We start from the raw sequence: 9,795 nt of genomic DNA, 5'->3' as shown, positions 1-9,795 counted from the left end.
TTGTGATAACGTTTATTATTATAGCGGCAAGAGAACCGCATATTCCTTACATGATGTTAAGTTCATTTATGTTCTTATTTTATTCATTATAATTATTGTAATTCATATATTTGTTAAAGCGTTTGTTACACGCGAGAGCGTATACATATATTTGTTAAACAGTATGTCGCGATAGCGAGCGGCAGGTTGCAAGCGCGACAAAGCGCATATTATATTTTATATTCCGTTGTAATGACATTAAGGTGTCACACTCGCGATAGGATGCGAGATCCATTTTATTTCTTTATGTGCATGTTAAACAAACACAGTATAGCCCGATTATCGCATTCCGGTCGTATGCGCCGAGCCGTGCGAGCGTGCGTGTATGGAAAGGAGTGTGTGGCATGTGTGCGTGCATTAAAATTTTATATGATATATATTAACATGTTAAACGGCACAGCCGGAATAAATTATATCCATTGCATGTTATCTTGCATTTATATTCAATATTTTATTTATCACATTCCGTAAAACGTCGTAAGTAAGTTTCTGTGCTCTTCTTAAACAAAGACAGAGATAGCCGAGGACCGCGAGCGGCATAAAACTCATGAGGACCAGGCAGCCGGAATCTGACAGTTCGAGGTTAGGTTGTCCATGGTCGTACTTGCGCGACACAATCAGCATGTATGCGAGACGCATAAATCGCGAGATAACGCTCAAGATTCCCCAGATAACCCTTTATTTTAATATTCATTGGTGGAATATTAAATTATCGTATACCACGTTTTAATAACGATAACCATATCGGAACGACAAGAGGGAATCGCGACCGTTCTCTGGCAGGTTTACGACGCTACGACAGACGAACCGGAACATTTTATGTAATCAACGCATTAGCCTGCGTTAATTGATGTTAGTCATTAATTTTTGAGTAACGCTTTAAGCGCGTTCACACCATAGGTAACGCTGGTCCGTAATTTTATTCAGAGCGCATATCGCTTAGCGCGAGCGCACGTTTCGTGACTATTTTATTTTGTTTAATGCCAAATTAGGCAATACAGTTAATTTAAACAATAATTATTCATTTTGGGACATTAAGCCTCTAAGGCAGTCCGTATGCACGGACCAGTGCGACCAATAGCATTGCGATGTTACTCGCTCGGCGCTATGGAATTCTGACGCATTGCGCATGCGGTGCCATAGCATCAGAGCGAGAAAAGAAGTGAGTATGAGTGAGATACCATTCGATGCTCACCGATTGGCGACAGACTACAGCCTGACAACAACAAGCCAATCGGGGTGCACCGAGTGGTAGGGATGCATGAGAACGAACGGCTCGGCGTCCCAACGACAAAAAGTCTGCAACGAGACGTCTCGGGAGACGGACGTGCGTGCATATACGTGTTCCCGCGCGATCTCGTTATCGTATCTTACGAAATTAGTGCATAGGCAGCAACGGGCGCGACTTAGTAGTTTAGCGACAACACCCGCGAGCCTTGCCTGCAGATTCTTTCCGCGCGTATTAATTAACGCGAGCGCGTAATAAATTCGCAACATCTACGTGCGTTATGCGAGAAACGACATGTAGACAAGTGAATCACGACACACGCGTGGGCGACCAGAAGCCGTAGTGTGAGTGTGTGCGTGAAAGCAATAATAAATCGAGTTGTGTGAGAACCGAGAAGCCTTTGTTTATTCGTGCGACCCAAATTTCCCATCCTGGGCGAGTGACCGTTAGTGGCGGGAGATTGCGTCATCCGACGCCGGCCACGCAGCGAAGCACCCCAGAGGATTCTACAACGCGGGGGTCCCAGCCAAGTGTAAGCGGACGTATTTCTACGAGGACTTCCGCATCCAGAAGCCGTGTAGGCGCGTTCCATCGTCCGGCCGATCGAGACAAAGGGCCGTGACCAGACCCTGGCGGCGGGGCAATTCACCGACCTGGCGACCGTGAAAAGTAAGAGATCTGCGGAAATCTTAAGATTCTCTAAGAATTCTTTAATTCTGTGAGCATGTTCGGTCACAACCTAACCTTGAAACCGCCTCTAGGAGGTGGTGGAAGGGCTACTTCGCCAACGCCATCGACAAGCAAACAGCCTGAAGTTCGGGGTGCAGCGGAAGGTGCAGCTGACAGCGGCGCCGAGCGAGCGGAGACGAGGAAGACGTCCGTCAGGTTGGAGCGTCTGAGCGAGCGCGCAAACAAGCGCTAAGTCATTATTTCAGTTTAAAATACGCGAGAAACGCGGAGAAATTATTTTCGTAAAATTATTATTTTATTTGTCAATTTTTTATTTCCTCAGTATTTTGCAAATTAGTTTGTAAAGTCTATTTTCTGATAATTCGTGCAATACAACGTTTCGTAGTTGAATAATAAAAACGCGTTTGACAGGCGTGAATGCGAAACTGCGCGATACATTTATTATTAAATATTTAATACTCTGCGATTGGTATTAATATTATGCTTACGTTCGAAAAGCAAGCTGAATGCGAGCGTTAATTTTTCAAGCATGACACAGCTCGCGGAACAGCTGATAGATTATTATTATTTTCTGATTATTTTAATTTTTCTTAGATTAAATATATCTTTTCTTTTAGCATACTCGTGGTGTATGTATGTCACAGTAACGTGACTCAAGCTTCTTTAATTTAAATACATTCGAGTCAATTTTGATATATTTCCTAGAAATAGGTTGCATGTCATTATTTATTTTATATTCCAAGTTTAATTATTTCATTATTCTTAATATTCTATATTGTGTTAATTTTAAGTTAATTATAAGTATATTGCGTGTCTACGACACGAAGAAGTGCATAGAATGCACGCGGGAATTGATTCCTGCAAAAATACAAACGTTAGAAATAACGGCACTTTTAAGTGCCACTTTCTACACTCTGCTTCGTGCTACGAGGGCTCGAGCTCGAATGAGCTCATTGGTCGTTTCCCCGGTGGAGGGGAGAACTCTACACGGAGCGACTGGCTGAGGCAGCCAACCGCAAGCTGAGAGCGTCCAGAACAACTTCCATTGGACGATCGATCGAACGAACACGGAGATGCACGCTGATTGGGCGAAGACAGCGTGCGAGTCAGAAGAGTGCCCTGATTGGTCGAGGGGCATACGATGGGGAACGCGGGTATAAAACCGGGCGACGCGTTCTCCCACTAACGCATTTTCGTCGTGACTTCCATGCGGGAAACCTCGCGCGTGTAAATGGAAGTTCTCGCGATACTAAAACCGATTATCGAGCATAACGTACTCTGCGATAAACGAAGTTGTGTAAAGTCGTTCCGCGGGCGACGGGCCGCAATAACAAGGGCGTAAACGTGCGTGCGAACGTGATCAGGCTGTCGCGAGTGTTGTATCGAGTGACATTAAAAAAGCCGAAGCGTCGACGACACCGATTAACATAACCTCGCAATAACGAATGCGAGATTACATGCTCAGCTGAATGCGAGTAGGCGAGCAACATAACTCGAAGTGCATGTACTTCGAGAGTGTAGGTACACTCCTACGTACTCGTATGTGAATTAAGCATCGCGTACGGGAATATGTGATAACACTTGTGAGAAGAGAGGAAGAAGGGAGACTGTGCGTACTCGTATGTGAATTAAGCGTCGCGTACGGGAACTTGTTAATGACAGAAGACGTTTTGTTTAAAATAAATTTTATTAAGTGTTACACCAAATACAAATACTTTGACTAGTGATTGAAATATCCTGCTTCGTTCCTGCACGAGATCCCGTGTGACGAATCCTGCGAATAACCTAAAAATAAAGTGTGATTGTTGAATCAAGAAATAAAAGTTTTTTGGAAAGGAATATACTTACCTGGTGAAATCCTGAGGGCAGTGACGATCCGGGCAGTCCACGACGATCCGACGGCAGCAGCGGCAGCATCTGAAAAATAGAAAGAGTTAGAATATCCTTGCTTCTAGGAGGTGAAAGGAGCTGGCGACCAGACAGAGACGCGAGCAGCGTGCAACGAAAGGTTTGAATCGTTACTTATTCCTTGCGAGCGTTATCTCCAGCGCGTGTAGATCGGTTACAACCTAACCTAACCTTGCAGCCGACGGCTACAGCCGCCAACGCACCGATCCGAGACCTGTCCATCAACATCACAAGGATGATCCCGACGCCGACGAACGGGCGAACGACGGGAGACGACGGAGCTCAACCCCGATGCAGAACACCGCCGACGTCGCCGAGAAAGCGTGCGAGCGAGCCAACGCCGACGCCGAAGACGACGGATCAACCGAGCGAGCAGGTAGCCGAGCCGGATGACTCACATCCGCACCCGGACACCGAGACAGCCACCCTACGAGGGGGACAGCGAAGCGACAGCGAGGAGGAATTACCCCCCGCATCTCAGTTCATCGAGATGTAACAAAAGACTTTGCGAGCGTTACATCCCGCGTACGACAAGCGCGATATTTAATTATGTTATTCTGAAAAGATTTATTCGTTTAGGTAATTTCATTTTAAGTTTAGCTACGCGTAGAGGCACCGCGTAAAACGCCGAAGCCGAGCGAGCGAGCATGCGTGTGTATGTGTGTGAGACCGCGTATGCGAAGCGCTGTGCGAGATAACGTTGTAACGCAAATATTATTATTAAATATATATATTTTATACGTGTGTGAAATTATCATATTCTATTACTCTAGTTAGTATCTTACGCGAAAAAGCGTTCGTTTGTACTATTCATATTTCATTTATTAAGATAAAGATACATTATGTTATTCTAAACAATTTTATTAAACATTATAAATATTCCCGACCCGCATTGCAGGGCGCGCGACAAATTCAACGCCGTGAGACGGACAACGTCGCGAAGGACGCCTTACGAGCAGGCAACCCGACTTGCTCAAGTGACAGGTCGAGGTTAGGTTGCCCATGGTATAGAGACGGGCGAGATAACATGTACCACAGGCGCATTGCCGAGCGCATAATCATTGAGATTCCAACTTCAGTAACGCTGTATTTCACAATACAGTGGTTTAATAGAGTTTATCATGTATTTATAATAATTACAATCTCAGAGAGACCAATGGGAATGTCAGTGATTACGTGGGAAGTATACGATATTACCGTGGATAGCACGGAATAATTATTATTCATTTTGTGTTGTATCGAGTCTCATTAACTCGAATATTAATTATTATATTCATTTGATTAAGCTTACGAAGGCTCAGGTCCATTAACCAATCAGAACGCTTATTTTCTTAAATGAGTGATTACTCCCGTTAGGAGAACGATAATTGAAATCGCTTAAGTAACTTTTCTTAATAGACGCTACTTGATATAGCGCACATGATTTCGACGATGTACGTCGAGATAAATAATTAACGCAAAGACCTGAGGCTTTAACTTTGCGTTCAAACATACCATAAGGTATAGAACGCCATGGTGTCGATATGCGCATGCGACCCCATGGCGTGCGAGCGAGAGGGACGCTTTGTATGAGTGAGATAACCTCTCGATGCTCGCCGATTGGCGAAGGAACAATGCATGGTAACAACGAGCCAATCGAGGAGCATCGAAGAGGGGAGTGAATGTGGAAACAGCGGCTCGGCGTCCCGATTGTAAAAAAGTTTGCCTGGAGACTCGAACGAGCACGGACGTGTCTCTCCTCGAGTTCCCGCGTTATTAATACGCATACCTCGTGTGATAGTGATAACGGGCGTGTAATTAAAATAATTTCGCGACACAACCCGCGAGCTATCGCCAATAGGCATTTTTTCCGCGTAACATTCGCGACGCGTTAATTATTGCGAATTTCCGACACCGCGTTGTGCGAGAGGCGCGGCCGGAAGCAATACGTGCGTGCGATGCGTGAAAGGGCATAGCCACCGCAATTATGTGCGTGCGTGAATAATCTGTTTGTAAAATAAAGCAGAGTAAGGTGCAAATCAATAGTGTGGCATATTTAATTATCGTGCAACCCAACATCCTTCCCGGGCGAGTCCATTGTCTAGCGTCGATTGCATCATCCCACGCGGACGAGAGAGAACGTGATCCCGAGGATTGGGCGAGGTCTACGAGGTACCCAAGCGACTCTACAGCATACGAGCGAGGGGATACTCAGATTTTTGACTGCATCAGACGGAATTCCGAAGGCCGACCTTCCACCTTGGCGGCGAGGTAAAACACCGACCTGGCGACCGTGATTTCAACATAAAAGTAAGATTTCAATATTAATACCGGGGTTTCTATAATTCTGACTGCATGTCCGGTCACAACCTAACCTAACCTAACCTAACCTTGCAGCCGCCACCGATACTCGGCGTTGCTGCAATCCCAGATCTGGCTGTCACCGTGACGAGGATGGAGGAGAGGCGACCGCCGAGCCGACAGCCCGAGGAAGTCGGGGCATCCGTCGAGGCATCGCCCGAGAAGCGACCGAGCCCGACGCCGAGACGACGTGAGTCACCGCCGATAGCCGAGTCAGCCGATCCCCACCACCAATATCCGACGACGCCGACGAAGGAGCCGAGGGACGCGCAGTTTAAGATCACCGTCTCCGAGCCGAACGACAATGTCGACGAGCCGTCCGACGATGACACCGGGATACCACAAGCGTCACAATTCGTGGACCTTTAGATTTAAGTTTTCTTTGTAAAATAAAAAAGTTTATTTTCTTATTGTAATGTACGAACGGCAGACCATGCGATCCGCGACCGCGAGACGCGCCGCGAGTGTGAAGTGTGCATGGGTGAAAGCCGCGTATAGTTTTAAGTTAATTTTATATTATTTACCCGATAAATTTATAATATTATGTTAAGGGGATCCAGGAACGGCTTTGAAACTTGATCGAGGTCGATAATGTAGAGTTGTTCATGTATTCTAGAGTGACTACCGAACTCCGAAGGTCCAGCGACATCTACTAAAGAAAACTAAAAATGTCGATGATATCAATCGATAATATCGACAGTTTTTCTTTCTTACATGATCCAAAGCTATTTTCTGCATTACCATGTTAGGATGTATTATATTAGATCAGATGCTTCAGATTTTATTTATTACCGTTATTATAATACCGTCGGAATAGACACTTTTGATTATCATTATTACATCGTCTGAATAGGCTTCTAATTATTATTATTATTATTATTAGTATTATATTATTATACAATTAGTGCCATTCGAATAGACGCTTCCGACATTTATTTTGTCAGTACCGCCAGATCAGACGTTTTTGATCTTATTACAATCAATGCCGTTCATAGAGGCTTCTGACATTTATTTTGTCAGAAAACGTTTCTGATTATTACAATCAGTGTCGTTCGAACAGACGCTTCTGACATTTATTTTGTCAGTACCGCCGGATCAGACGTTTCTGATTTTTACTACAATTAGTGCCGTTCGAATAGACGCTTTCGACATTTATTTTGTCAGTACCGCCAGATTAAACGCGTCTCATTTTGTACACATTATATATGTATAGACAATGTGTGTGTGTGTGTGTGTGTGCGCGCGCGCGCTCGCGCGTTTAATACATTTTATGAACAAAAAGAATGTTGCGAAAAATTAAATAAATACATAATTTTTATTATTGTAAATATAGAATGGGCCCCTCCAACGCCCATTCCCGTGAAACGCAACCAACATATTTTTTTCGTTTCTCCGTTTATATAAATAATACAATTGTGATAATTTGAGATAACCAGTACCACCAGATCAAAGGCTTCTGATTTTTATTACAATCAGTTCGAATAGACGCTTCTGACATTTATTTTGCCAGTACCGTCAGATTAAACGCTTCTGATTATTACAATCAGTGCCGTTCGAATAGACGCTTCTGACATTTATTTTGTCAGTACCGTCAGATTAAACGCTTCTGATTATTACAATCAGTGCCGTCTGAATAGACGCTTCTGACATTTATTTTGTCAGTACCGTCAGATCAAACGTTTTTGATTTTATTACAATCAGTGCCGTTCGAATAGACGCTTCTGACATTTATTTTGCCAGTACCGTCAGATTAAACGCTTCTGATTATTACAATCAGTGCCGTTCGAATAGACGCTTCTGACATTTATTTTGCCAGTACCGTCAGATCAAACGTTTTTGATTTTATTACAATCAGTGCCGTTCGAATAGACGCTTCTGACATTTATTTTGTCAGTACCGTCAGATTAAACGCTTCTGATTATTACAATCAGTGCCGTTCGAATAGACGCTTCTAACATTTATTTTGTCAGTACCGTCAGATTAAACGCTTCTGATTATTACAATCAGTGCCGTTCGAATAGACGCTTCTGACATTTATTTTGCCAGTACCGTCAGATTAAACGCTTCTGATTATTACAATCAGTGCCGTTCGAATAGACGCTTCTGACATTTATTTTGCCAGTACCGTCAGATTAAACGCTTCTGATTATTACAATCAGTGCCGTTCGAATAGACGCTTCTGACATTTATTTTGTCAGTACCGTCAGATTAAACGCTTCTGATTATTACAATCAGTGCCGTTCGAATAGACGCTTCTGACATTTATTTTGCCAGTACCGTCAGATTAAACGCTTCTGATTATTACAATCAGTGCCGTTCGAATAGACGCTTCTGACATTTATTTTGTCAGTACCGTCAGATTAAACGCTTCTGATTATTACAATCAGTGCCGTTCGAATAGACGCTTCTGACATTTATTTTGCCAGTACCGTCAGATTAAACGCTTCTGATTATTACAATCAGTGCCGTTCGAATAGACGCTTCTGACATTTATTTTGCCAGTACCGTCAGATTAAACGCTTCTGATTATTACAATCAGTGCCGTTCGAATAGACGCTTCTGACATTTATTTTGTCAGTACCGTCAGATTAAACGCTTCTGATTATTACAATCAGTGCCGTTCGAATAGACGCTTCTGACATTTATTTTGTCAGTACCGCTGGATCAGATGTTTCTTCGCATTTAATTTGCCAGTATGTACGTCAGAACTAATGCCTTATTCATTGAGGCATATTTCATCTCAACAATATTTTATCATTTACAATAGATTTTCTGTAAAGAGATTTTCTGTAAGAATATTTTTAATTGATTGAAGATTTTAAGTTTTTAGCTTTTTGGAAATTGCAACAGTTTATTGCCTTTTATAATTTTCATAAAGTGTTGTCTCATGCACTTTACGTCCTTGGAATATTTTTCATCGCAAGGATTTCTTCCCAACGCTACAGTTGTAGCAAAAGCTGCGGCATAAATTCCACAACATGTACCGTCAGGTTGTTCTTCAACTTTTTCAAAAATGATATTACTTGGTCTTAATTTTGGATAACAAAGTTGTATATAATGTCTCTCTTTGGCTACTAATCTATCGTATGTACAGCCTGGTATACTGTCATACACGTGGAGTTTAATGCCATCAAAATATATGCATCGCCAATGGTTAGTACAATTTCCTCCAATTATCTGCAAGCTTTGGTCACTCTGACTTTCTACTATTATATGAGGAAATTCGTGATATTGCACACTTTGCGTTTCAAAATGAGTAGTCTCTCTTACAACGCGTAAGAAACGATCTAACGATTCATCGTTCAGTTTGCTGTGTACAGGCAAGACATTCTTTTCTATCATGATGATAGAAGCAATAGTCTCGTCAAGAATTTTTTTCCATCTTTTCTTATCATCTTCAGTTATATCTTGCTTGTAGCTTGTAGAAACTATAATGCAATCATCATCTTGCATAAATTGAGCACTCGTAACAGTTGTAATTACTGCTTTTGTCGGCGAAATGTTAGATCTAATCATTTCTGTTTCTTTACTTTCGCTTTTTTCGACATTTTCTCGATTTCTTTTTCGGCTTGTTATTTTTTTCGCTGCTT

General features: G+C 42.8%; 1 long non-coding RNA gene across 1 annotated transcript; it reads left to right on the top strand.

Moving 5' to 3' along the window:
* The first annotated feature begins 3,230 nt into the window (after positions 1-3,230).
* Positions 3,231-7,476, top strand: LOC118647428. Its single transcript, XR_004964699.1, has 3 exons — positions 3,231-3,965; positions 4,044-6,154; positions 6,242-7,476. It is a non-coding gene; the product is annotated as an uncharacterized LOC118647428 (long non-coding RNA).
* The last annotated feature ends 2,319 nt before the right edge of the window (positions 7,477-9,795 follow it).

The sequence above is a fragment of the Monomorium pharaonis genome, chromosome 1 (genome assembly GCF_013373865.1).
Source record: "Monomorium pharaonis isolate MP-MQ-018 chromosome 1, ASM1337386v2, whole genome shotgun sequence".
NCBI classification, from domain to species: Eukaryota; Metazoa; Arthropoda; class Insecta; order Hymenoptera; family Formicidae; genus Monomorium; species Monomorium pharaonis.
Note: the sequence above shows the minus strand (reverse complement) of the source record. Positions and strands in the feature narration are given on the sequence as shown.